The sequence below is a fragment of the Stegodyphus dumicola genome, chromosome X1 (assembly GCF_044657685.1).
Source record: "Stegodyphus dumicola isolate Sdum_Otavi_A_Nest chromosome X1, ASM4465768v1".
Taxonomy (NCBI): Eukaryota; Metazoa; Arthropoda; class Arachnida; order Araneae; family Eresidae; genus Stegodyphus; species Stegodyphus dumicola.
This window is the reverse complement of record NC_140780.1, coordinates 60,299,293-60,312,470: the sequence shown is the minus strand read 5'-3', so window position 1 is coordinate 60,312,470 and position 13,178 is coordinate 60,299,293. Positions and strand designations below refer to the sequence as shown.

Below are 13,178 nucleotides of genomic sequence, written 5' to 3'. Positions count from 1 at the left end.
ATTAAATAATGTTAGGAAATAAAAATAATAAGAAAGATAATAAATAAAAATAATTTTAACAATAGTAAAATCCTGTACTGCAAAGAAAATAAAAATCGTAAATTTTTATTGTTTTGATACCTTTAGATCCTTCACTTCTAGTTAAACAAATATTGTATAAGCCGTGCTGATGATCAGAAAAGTTATTTAATGAATTAGTAACTGTCTTACACAAAAACTAGCAAATTTGTCAAGAAAACAAGCTACCTTATGAAGTAAATTACATTACCAGTGAATCCTTTAAACATTAAAATATCAAGCTAAGCCTTGTCATTAAGACAGATCTAGCAGTAATTGAATTTATTAATTATTATATTCGTCTAAAGAAATCATTCTATCACTAATAAAAAATAAGAATCTGATGTGGACAACACTTGTCTTCCTTGTACAGCATTTCGTACTTCCTTGTACGGATTATACACATTTTTTGTCGCACTTCACTTAAACTTATTTCCTCGAAGTATTCTAACTTAATTAACTGATGACTCAAAGTAAACTGAAAATGACATCAAGATTGCAAATTTTGGAATTAAATATTCTGGTCAGTTTCTTTTGTACGGGAGTCAAACTTCTTATAACTTTGTTTTTCCGTAACGAGTGTGAAATATTCCCAACTATAAGTACAGGAACCAGTAGAGCGCATTAAAAGTTAGATTTCGCTATTTGTGGACTTTTATTTTAAGTTGAAATTTCCAAAACATAAATATTTTCGTTAGTTAGCAATCGGAAGTGTATATGTCTATAACCAACAACTGCGAGAATAAGGACAAGATAAGGGGTGGTTAGGTATGTATGCAACGACAGAAAGAGGAACTGGCAGCAAAGAAGTACTCAATTGGTTGCTCATTCCAGAAGACCAAGTACATAAGAATTGTTTTTAACAGAATTCTTCCAATGAGTTGCACCTCTTTATTGCGTCATTCTACAGTGGATATATGTGCATCTATTATAGAAAAGTACAAAACATTGGTGCAATGGCAACAAAATGATCATAATCAAAATCAAATTACGTTCATAGTGCTAAAAGAGCCTGAATTATGGTCGATTTTATATAGGTTACGCGAAGACTTTATTATGTAAGGCCTAGCACTGGGAAACTAAGTCATCCATCACTACAAAAACTGCTGAAATTTCATCTTTCCGATAGCGACTTTTAGTCAGACCAATATTATGACTCGATGTTACAGATGATCGGCAGCAAGCTTCAATCGCTTCATTTATGGCAATAAGACTAACCGCCACCGACACATAATTTATGCTTATTACAGCACGAAAGCAACTGGAATTCGTCAATAGCGAAATGCAATCGCGATGAGTTACGGAACCTTTTAGCTGAGCGTACGTGTCTTGACAAAATCAGAACTTGCAACCTGTATCGCTACCGTAGATTCAGTATTGACAAACCTAATCGGCCCGCCATTTTGCCGAAAGTTTGTTTGCTGAAAGCGATATGCTTTTTCTTCTATAAACAACTTAATTAAGTGTTATGATTTTCCAGCATTGTTTTCTGTTACTTTAAGTTCAATAGCACTTATAATCTTTTTTTGAAGTTTGCCTCTCTGTAAACACAAGTCCATGAGCACACAAGTCCATCTTTGTCCATGAGCACAAAACATTTCATTTCTTTATGAATAAGATCAGCATATTTAATCCAATCAAAAGTTGTCTGCAAGCTAAACGTCTAATATAGTAATAGTCAAAGTGCAGTTGCGTCCTCTAATGTATCAAGAATTTAAGATTCGTTTATCTTTTGTGGTGATAAGTAAAACCAGGAACATCGTAACATAATCAAAGAAAATGTTGCTGATTAATATCTCTTTCATAAAACGTGCCCTCCAGCGGTCGAGCGATAAAATTGCTGAACACTGGTAGCTCGGTCCGAGGCTTGAATCCTAGCAAACGGATCCGAAGCATGGGCGTTTCCGTGGTTTTTCCCATGTGAAACAAGTATACGAGCCAGTTTCCCTTAAAAGGTCTTAGACAAAGGCATCCATCCGCTTAGGCAGTTAGCCTTCGAAAGATTTATGATAATTAAATAAACCAAACGTTTCATAAAGCGTATAAATGATTAATATGGCTTAGAAAGAGCTTGCATCTAGAATAGACGTTAATTTATTTATGTTTAAGATGGCATCATGTCAAGTAGGTTTCACTAGGTTTTGGCAAGCTGCAGACGAAATATTATGCAATGAGTAGAATAATGATAAATAAATGAATGAAATTTAAGAGATTTTTTAATGACAAAAACAAGCTTGGTTTTAAAGATAAGAAGGCGCTGCGCTCCCACCTGTAGCCAAATGGTTAAAGTTGTCCGGTAGTTCATTTCGAATTCGAATCCTGGGGAAGATGGTGGCTGCACGGGCTTTTCCAAATGTAATGCAAACACGAGTCCTTTTGTCTTCATAATTATGCTTTTTTTAGGCTGCTGCTTACATGACTATGCCCTAAGCCTCCATGAAACTCACCAATATTTTTAAATTACTATAACAGATTTCTCTATGGAATAAGGTTTTAGGTTTGTAATTATTTTTTTGCTTGAGAATAGACGCTTTCATGCCCTTTAGTGGTCTCAGAAACAACGGGGTATATAAACGCAGAAGATACAAAGAATAATATATTTAACTGACTTTCTTCTGTAACATATTCAGTACGAGATACATGAATAATATTCACAGGTACTTCACTCGGCTTACATTTTTCGTCTAATATATTTATCTAAATGCAGATTTCGCTGAAGGTAAGCACTTGTAAATTTAACTTACATATGTTATGCATATCTGATAACATTTGTTTTTTATGTGTTGGGTATTATGCTCAGTGCAGCTTCCTGGAATTGATGTTTTATTTGCCTACAAATAGAAAATGGAACTAAATAGTAAAAGGTGAATAGCTTATAAGGTATTTCTCCCTCCTTCTTGGCATGCCTTCGTGGTGTGGTGGTCTGCACGCTGGGCGCATATTCTAAAGGTCCGCGGTTCGATTCCCGACGAAGTCCTTGCTAATTTTTGAATCTCTTCTGCCTGCTTCCAAAAATATCTAATTTCTCTACAAGCGTACAGAAGGATAATGTTTGGAAAATGTTATATTATTTCCTCGTATCTCATCATAATTGAAAAATAACTTGTAAGTTAATTTATATTATATAATTAAAGAGCTAAATGTTTAAATTAACGCCATTCTCTCTTCCACGAATGCGTGAATTATTTTTGCAAAATAATAGCTAGATTTAAAATAAAGCATTGGAGAGTTTTAGTTTAAATGAATCTCATTTTTCATTTCATCTAACATTTTCCGCCTTTCTTCTAGGTTAATCATAAAAGTATATGATGCATGAAAAATAAGCCTGAAAAATTAAACTGCACTACCTTACAATACTTCATCAAAATAAAATACAGAGCATCAGAGATTTGGTAAAATTTATTTAAAAGACTTCTTAAACTCCCTATCTTTTCGTTTAGCTTCCGTATTATATCGCTATTAAGCTTCCGTTTCCAAATGAATGATTTCCAAAATCACGTCATGCCTTCTATTCTAGATTTTCAATATTATTTTTATTGCGAAAATGTATAAAAATTGATTGGATGGGAGCGGAAGTAAAAGGCAAAATACCAATATAAAACGAAACGCAATTAAATGAAAGAATGTCATTTAAATACATGACTAAATTAAAGTACAAAGTTAAATTGGTAAAATGTAATTGCCTACGTATACTAGGAATAAATGAGAAATCCGAAATGATGTAGCTTGAATGAGATAGCTAATCAGGGAGAAATCTTTTAAGTAAAATTATAGAAGCTTATTTCAAACTGAAACTCCAAAAAAGGAGACTCAGGCAGTGAAACCTTAAAATTGGACAGCAGGAAAAATATTTAAACTGTTAACTATAACGAAAGGAAATGGCAAGATATATTTTTAATTAATGAACACGAGAGAGATCAAGAAATTCCCTTCAGTTACTACGTGGAATACTTCAACATATAATTCAGAGCATTTTCAGTCAGAAATGAGGCTCGTCTCCAATGTGTGCACAGACCTCATTTATCAAATACACGGGAACCAATATATTTGATTCTGGAAAGAAAACGCGCCAGGTAAAATAAATTGAATAGAGGATGATGTTTACAGTAAATTATTGCACAACGACTGAAAATTATAAAAGGACATGTTTCAAAGTTTTTAAAAGTTATATGGTCGTATTTAGTCGAGTACTGAAACTTTAGTCCTGTAACCCTAACAGATTTGTTATAAGTTATCACTATATTTTGGATAGTTGGACAACATCTTATCAAGGTTTTAAAGCAACAATTAAAGTGGCTCAACAAATTATTGGCGTGTCAGTTAAGAAATCAGCGGCGAGAGAACACAAAGCCGAAATAGCTCATTTAACCAGATTTGACAGAATCTAACGACGCAGAGAGCATGCCAGAAACTCACTGTCAAGATACTCATACGAAGTTTATGAAGTTGCTTAAGTGGCCTCTGAACGAACCATAACAAACTAGATAAGAAAATTAAACCACTGAAGGTACATATTTTTATAAGCTAATATGTAAATCTCCACGAATGATCCAGAAAGTGAGGTAAAAGTGGGGAGATTATTATAATCCTTTACTGCATGTGTGCCAATCCAATGGAAAGCCACTAATAACAAAAGTCACGCCGTGAAAGAAAACAGTTAAACATAGGTAATAAAGCTAGGTTACAAAAGGTGTAATCTTTAAGCGTGTGAGCAGCAAATGGTCTGATCAAGTTATTTTCTGAAATGATTTTGTAACTAAGAGCTTCTACAAGAACTGTAGCATTGCAGCTAAGTCCAGTTTTGAAGAAACGCTTATTTAATAATGTGGTCCACTTCAGGTTTGATTTTTAAGTCGTCATGGATCAGTTTGTTTCTAAACAGGAAATGTGCATTTACGGTTATTTTCAGAATCTTATTCTGTACTGTTTGACGTTTGTGGAAGTCTGTTTTTGAGGCGGACGCCCAGTCTGTAGACGGTAGACCCAGTCTGTATACGTGGTTTTCTCCACGTGTAACTAGAATTAACGTAATTCTTCCGACGTGTGACGTGAATATGAGCCATTTTCTTTAAAAGATCCTCTACGGAATACAACCTAACTAGGTTCATACTTCCACTCTCCACACAGGCTGCACTGCAAACCGATTTCATTAGTGTAGGTTTTTACAACTTGAGATCTTACGTAGTGTTTAGAGTAGGCCATCACTTCTTCTCTAAGAAATCTTGAGGTGGCCAGGCTTTGGGCCAAAGTATGATCCCCACTTTAGGAGATAAAAGTCCTTTTGGGCACCCAATATCCTCTGCCTGTGCGTTTTGTCGAAATCAAAATAATGAATCACCCATTACATAATCTGGCTTCTAGTTTATATACGTAACAAAATATTTTGACCCAAAATTTACTTCGAACAGACCAGATGAACTGCTAAATTTTAGAAAAGAAAATTTCTCACTGTTACAAGAATACAGTTTTATGCGAAGGCATTGAGCTCTTAAAAAGAGTTTACGGGGAAAGTGCAACGAACTTTTCTCCATGTGTTTCTCAAGGATCCTAAAACCTTATGAGACCTATCGAAGCAAAATGCGATAAGAAGCGTTGCAGGGAAATGCGGTCCTTCCAGAAGTACAAAGAAAAACCACTCGAAAGTATACTATACAGAATCTGAATAGTCCTCCGATTGGGTTCTTCTCCTTCCTGTTCTATGCGAAACAAATGTTTTACTCTAGAATCGTAAAATATTGCGGATATGTGAAGTAAACGCATAGCGGAATAAAACTATTGTGACTAGAAATCTTCCGTCTAAACTAATGCTTCGAAAAATGTGTTTCTGGAAACGTTTCTTACTGTGTTGTGCATCGCTAAATCTGATAAGGCAATTAGTCACTTAACAGCGTCAAAGCTTAAAAGGATCGATTTTAAAAGATAAGAAAAGTTGTTAAACGCTAGCTTGTGGTATCTAAGATGTGAATTGACAGGAAACGATTTCAGCGTAACTCATAGTCGAATGTCCATGCAGGAAAAGTTCCCGCATCTAGAAATTCTAAGGTCCGCTCTTAACGATATCGTTGTGTAAACGATTATGCTTGTTCTCATACAAGATGAAGATGATGCAAGAAAGTAAGCCGAAAATATATTCATTTGCCACTACCATTCTGCAAAAAATAAATAACAGCTCAGCGTTTCTATTCATCGTTTTCTCAGGTGAGAAAACTTTCCAGTTGTCAGATTGTATTAACATATACAGAGTTAAAATATGGCTTTCAGAAACATGGTCATGTAGAAACACCCAAGTCGTCCCAAAACTAAATATTTTGTGTGCTTTTATACTGATGAAGCAACGTGCCTATTCGTTTATGAGAAGGAAACTATATTTAGACGCGTGTTTTTAAAAATGCCCAAAACCTTTGCATTTCCCTGATCACGCCATTTGCAACTGACAGTTATATTCCAATTGAATGCAACGATGCCGCGTTTGACCGGCTGGAGAATATGGATAAATTGTGGTGGGCCGATCTTCACATATTATGTTTGTGCTTTTCATTCTCTGAAGGGTATATTAAAGTCATTTCTCATTCTTCGGAAAAGATAGATGATCCTTAAGAGCTGAAAATCGGTATTTGGAATGTTGTTGCTTTTGTAACACCTCAGATAGTTCGGAGTACGTGGACAAAAATTGAACAGAGGTTGAAGAGTCTCATGTATTCAAACAGAGACAGGAAAAGGAATTAAGTCAGGTGTAATTATTATTATTTACACAATACTGCAACTGCTTCTAATAAAATATTGTGATATTTACTGCAAAATAAAACTTTCTGTTTCTAACTGCTCCTTGCCATATTAAAATGATTATGGAACTTCAGTGTTTCCTCAAGAAACTCCTCCTTATGCTTTGGATACTTTCATAACTTTCTTGAATCTTTTCACGAGAATACTTATTACTCTTTCCTAAATGAGAAGCTTCAGATCCTGAAATATGCGTACTGTTGGTGGACAGTACTATCCACATAGGAAACAAATCAACATGCGAATAAATAGGGAGACCTTGGTAACCAGAGTTAACATCATGTTTTGAGATAAAAAGTTTAGAAAGGAGTGCCTGTAATGGAGCTTGTAGTTCCAGATTGTCAAGAGAAATTGTGTTTTTAATTTACAGGAAAGCCTGAAATTTTTAATTTTGTAGCGTAACACGTTTTCATAATGCTTAGAAAGCAGTAAGCAGGGCTTCCGTTTCAGCCTCAGCAAAGTAAGGCCCGTTCGTTCCAAAATATGCTACTGCGCCACCATTCCCGGTACTCTTAATTTCTGAAGTGGCTCCTCCTGAAATTCACGAAAGTTTTGATCAGACCAGCATCGATCATTTGCACACTCTGATAAGTATAAATAAACGTCATTTTTTATGATAAACGTTTTTAGCATTTACTTGTTCTTAATGATTATGCCCTGCGGCTCATTTTACTGAAAAGCAATCTGTTTGCTGAGTTCTCTTTCTCGAATTTCGGAACAAAAATGAATTTTATATAGGCGAAACAGCAAATTTTGGTGCTTAACGCACTTGAAATTTCTTTCAGCTAGACAGGATGACTTCGAATGCCTAGCTGCTTCATTCAATGGCACAGTATTTCATTAAATGTATCATTTCGTAACTGCAGTATACTCTGGCCTGTGCATACAGTTTCTACGATTTTACGTTCCCCTCTTCTGCCCTATAAATCCTACCTCTTCAGTGTTTCTTACAATTTTATCTAAAAGAATCTTATATATTCGATGAGTCTTCTACTTCTTACGAATTTCATGTTGGATTGCAAAAAATGTTATTACTGTCTTTGTAATGTGCTTTAATGAATTACCAGCATACTGTTCATTGCTCCGCGACTCTGTTTAGACAACTGAATTCACTTCTGTCTATCTCATCGGAAACGGCTAGAAAAATTCATCGGATGAGCAATGTTTGAATAGAACGATAATTATGGTCAAGTATTTGAGTGCATGATTTTTATAGGCATATACGTAATAAGATTCACAGAGATGAAATTAATTTAATTTGAATTAACTAGAGCTTTGAGCTAGTGCTGTGAAATGAAAAGGGCGAAACATCAGTAACCTTTCAATCAAGAACAGCCTTAAAGCAAGGCGTATTAGAAACGCATACAACAGATCTCCAAACGACCTGATATTAGCAAGAATGAATCTCTGGCCTGAATGTGGGACCTCGAAACAGAGATGTAAAATACATGTTATAATATAAAAGTTTAATATCCAAATATTTAAAATATTCTTTATTCTAAATATTTTAAAAAATATTCTTTCTTCTAAATATTTTTAAAAATATTCTTTATTCTTTTTTTTCTTTATGTTTATTTCTTTATGTTTTAACGAAATAAAAATTATCTTTTATTGCTTCTTAAAAATTAGTCACTTAGCTGAAACATTTGTATTGAAAATTTATTTCTAAATGCTTAGATTATGAAACATAGGCCGTGTTCATTAAGTATAGTTTACATAATTAACGTTTTACGTTAACTGAATAAAACTCATATTATTTTGTCATAAATATTTAACATTTTAAGTACATTTCTTTGAAACGTATATAGATTTTGTACAGAATGTGTACAGACTAGAAAATGACATACAAAAAGAAGCTTATTAGTTGTTAAGCTTTTAAAACTTTCCTTGTCCAGTAATTGGCTGTTTAAAGCGTAACGCTATTAAATGTTTTAAGATTTTATTTTTAGGATTTCTCCTCCCCCTCCTCCCGAAAAGTAGCATAACACTGTATAACACAAAACGCGGTCAAATATGATTTTAAAGAAAATACGTCATAAAGAATTTATTTGGGTATTTCGGTTGAATAATAAATAATTTCTTAAAATTCGCTAAGTTCAGACGCTTTTCTGGGACATTTATTTTGCTTCTCCCAGTATTTACTTATCAAAACAAACAGCATAAAAATTGCAACTAGCACACTGATAATAAACTTGTCGTTTCTAATGTTTTGTTTTCTGGAGGACCTTTAAAACAATAAAATAACACCAAAATGGCTTTTTAAAGACATGCAAACTTTGCTGAGCAAATTGAAAGTTGTTAAAAACTTTTGCAAAAGTGCTTCAAAAAAGTACATTAAGTTTAATGTTAATTTTAAACGGAAATGTTTTTTCCTTCAGAGGAAAAAAAATTTCCGTTTAAAATATTTTCTTTAAGCATACCTTTATAAATAACATATAATATTATCGTGAAGTGCAGTACTAGCTAAATGCATCTAATTTTATAAAACTCCAATTTGCATTATACACACGCAAAATTCTAAAGCAGAATATTTGATAGAACAGCAGCTATTTTTTCTTTTTGGTAAAAGATTTAACTTACAGAATAAAAGAGTATTCACTTATGTATCAATCTATTCCAAAATAAAAACCCTTTGAACCTGATGAAATAAAAAATTTTAAATGAGATGCGGTAGCTTTCATTGCAAATAATTTAAACACTACTCAATCTTTAAAGGGTGTTACTTTTAAGACTAGCATAGCACTGCACTTTAAGACTTATAAAATGAAATGAACTGTAATTGCAAATCTAGCTATAAAAATTAGGGGAGAAATGGTATTTAGAAAATAGTGGACGACATCTATAGAGAGTTTAATTTTTTTTTTAAATTTTGGTGTGGTGTATTTAATTATGGCAAAGCACACTAGGGCTATCTGCCTAAGGGGAGGGATGCCTTTCGTGGAGGACTTTCTAAGGGAAACTGGCTCGTATACACGTTACACATGGGGAAAACCACGAAAACGCCCATGCAGCCAGCCCGTTCGCGGGATTCGAACCTCGGACCGAATTACCAGTGTTCAGCGTCTTTAGCGCTCGGCCGCTGGTGGGCTCTTTTTTTAATTTTTTAATTTTGATTTGATTTAATTTTAAAATTATAAAATTAAAAAATTCATTTTGTAAAGAGATATATTTAATATTTTGTTTCCATTAAATTATACAATAAATTATTTTTCTCTTTTCAGGTTATTCATTATTTTTCGACAGCCGCTCAGAAGGTATGGTGGTTATAGAAGCCGAGTGCCATACCGAATGGTCAGGGTTCGAATCCCCAAGAAGGCATGGATTCAGTTGGGCTGTCCCCTTATAAGAGGTGGCCGCCTATTGGATGCCTCCATAATAATGTGGCCACCACTTCTGCCCTTAGTAGATAGCGAAAACCTAAAAATGGCTCGTGCCTGCCATTAGAAAAAATATATATATATTTTATGACTTTTAAATGAAATCTTATTTTACAATAACTTCCTTCTTATATTTTTTTCATCTTTTGAGTTTCAACGACGCGTTATCCATTGATTTATTCATTTGTAAAAGTATTTTTTAATATCTAAAACATAAATATAACCACTCTTTTAGTTTTAACATTTCTATTGCGTCAAACGGTTAATATTAATAATTAAATAAAGAAAATTTAGAGAAGTCTATACTTCAAAAATAGAGAAAGAAAAAGACGCAAGTAAAATGATACGACCTAATGAAATCATAACTTTTAAGCTATGTTTCTAAGTGATGCTCAATGAAGAATAAATATTGCCCTTTCTACTTTATATTACAGCATATGCTTAAAAAATGTAAAATATATCCCAGTTGATATATTTTTATCATTATGGCTTTAAAAGAGGGCTAAGAATAATCTAAAAGAATTTAAAAGTTTTGCAATGTTGAAATGTTATTATAATGGACGTCAAATACTCAGAACAGCAGAGCGACTTTCAAACATTCATCAAAATCTCAGAAACTGCGTTAAAATCTTCATACAAATTTCATTTAAAAGTATTTTTCCTCTATCCAATGGTTTAAACAGTAAAATTCTGAGATTTTTTAGTTTGTTCGTTAAAAGAAAATATGTGCGAAAAATCGTTTCCAAGATAAAAATTAAAAAAAAACTGAATTAAATTTTGAATTTTGAAAAAAAAAGGAAAATCCGCTGTACAGCATTGAACTGTCAGCCACAAAGAGTATGTGTACAAAATTTGAGCTCGTTAGCTTATCAGAAAGTAGTTTAAAAATCGATGACCAACTTTCGACCGTAGCGACAACCACTAAAATTGAACTAAATAAAAGCGCATAAAAAGTAATACGGTTATTATCAAAGCAACATTGATAAAATGACATTAAAAATAAGATGCTGTATCTAATATAGAAGCTAATATAACATTTTCACTGATGAATGTTTTATTATCTTTTGAGGTGCAAACTGTATGTTTATTCTAATGGAAATTTTCCTAACTACTTTTTTGTCAATCTCTTCATCGCATCGCTATTAAAATCATACTGTCAGCAATTTTGATTTATTTTTGAATTTTTGAATTTTTTTGTAATGTTGGCAGTGTTTTTAGTCTCAGATCATTTTCAGTCTAGATCGTTTTTCAGAAAGATCTTTATTCTAACTTTGCAATTTCCTTTGAATATTTCAAGAAAGACACAATGTTTACATATGTCAAAAATTCCTAACATAAGCTTCAAAACGCTGAGTATATAAAGACAGAAGTTGCTTAATGATTGTTAAATATTTGCAGCTACTTCTCATGTTTTCACTAAAAAAAATCATCCAGTTATTTTACTTTTGAAGCATTTCGCGTGCATGAGTTTTATATGACTTTGCATCCAAACATTATGCATGATTGGCATAGGGACGACTATTAGAGAGTTATAATTATCAACTTCAATATGTTTTCTAAAGTAAAGATCACTAAACATAAACTAGACGTTAAATAAATGTTTATTTTTAAGCAGAACTTTCATGATTTCCTAAAGTAAAATTTCAAAATATGCAATAAAAATGCTAAGTTGAATAAAGAAATTCCTCCTCCTCTATTAATTTCTTCAGAACTTAAGTTTAAATAAAAATTATTAAAAAAAAGGGCCAAAGATTTTACGACTAAGAGGTTTTAATTGAAAAGCAACATCTTTATTTTTAAAGTTACAGTAAAATTAGGCTCTTAGACATTCTTAAAGATAATTTTACTGTTCTTCATTTTGAATTCCTAGATTCCAAACTATCATTGCCAATTCTTTCATTTCTGACGCAGAACTGCTACTTTAATTGGAAACATGGTGAACATTATTATTCACCGCATGGATAACTTTTTTGGCTCTTGCTTTCATTCCTAATTCTTTCATTCAAATAAAGGGCCAAAAAACTTCTTCCATTTTAAACCAGAGCTAAGGCCACTGAAAGTTCTTCCGTTTTAATTAGGATAAGCGTAGTGCATACTGAGCTTAATTGTAATTAAAATTCTGTCTTTTCCCTTTAATTTGAGGTAACATTTCTCGTTTCTTTCTTATAAAACATAATTTTTTCATCTTAGATTTAATAAACTATTTTTAAGTTATCATAAGATAAATCACGATGTACATGACTGTAATGTATCTCACATAGCATATTGCTTTACAAATATTTAGAAGTATACAAAATATTAGATTTCTAGAACAAAATAATCAAGAACTATGTGAGAAGAAGAAGACGTAAATTATCGTTTTTCTGGACATCATTTTTCTTAGAGGAAAAAGAAGAAAACGCAGTTCGAAATAATTACTGGTTTCGAAATCCTGAATACAAACTTTTGAATAGCTCAGTGTTATCATATTCATAACTTTTGCTAGCAACATTAAATAATTTCAGAGTCAAACCAGCGGTTGATTTCCATGCGAAGCCAGTAGTTTTGTACAAACCGTTATGCGACTATTATACAGTTCAACAAGTAGACTTCAATTTTGCTCTTTAAATGGTTCCTTAAAAGTCCATGCTTTATTGTATGTAATAAGTAATATCATTCAATAATCACACAGATATAATTAGAACTACAAACTTTCACAAACTAATAAAAAAAAGAGAAAGCCATAAATATGAATTATATATATTCCCATTTCCCTCCTCGTGGTGCACTCTGGAATCACTTTGCGGCTAAGTGATCTACAGATTTGGCATGCAGACTTCCTACTCTTCGTTTGGGATTCTGGAGAAGAAATGGACAGACACCACCTATTCCGATGTGGTCTGCTTCGTGGCCTTAAAGAAGAGTCGAGATACTGAGAAGGCAAGAACACTCTTTAGGCAATAACTTCAATCTTTTTATTCTTAT

The 13,178-nt window shown here is 32.9% G+C and overlaps 1 protein-coding gene and 1 long non-coding RNA gene across 3 annotated transcripts in view; one reads left to right on the top strand and one right to left on the bottom strand.

Moving 5' to 3' along the window:
- Positions 1-11,824, top strand: part of LOC146993158 (uncharacterized) — a 119,322-nt gene extending 107,498 nt beyond the window's left edge. Inside the window, exon 3 of the long non-coding RNA XR_015038795.1 lies at positions 10,059-11,824. This is a non-coding gene — a long non-coding RNA (uncharacterized LOC146993158). The remainder of the gene's footprint in view (positions 1-10,058) is intronic.
- Positions 1-13,178, bottom strand: part of LOC118185692 (transient receptor potential-gamma protein-like) — a 438,602-nt gene that overhangs the window by 359,804 nt on the left and 65,620 nt on the right. The gene's annotated exons all lie outside the window — the stretch shown is intronic.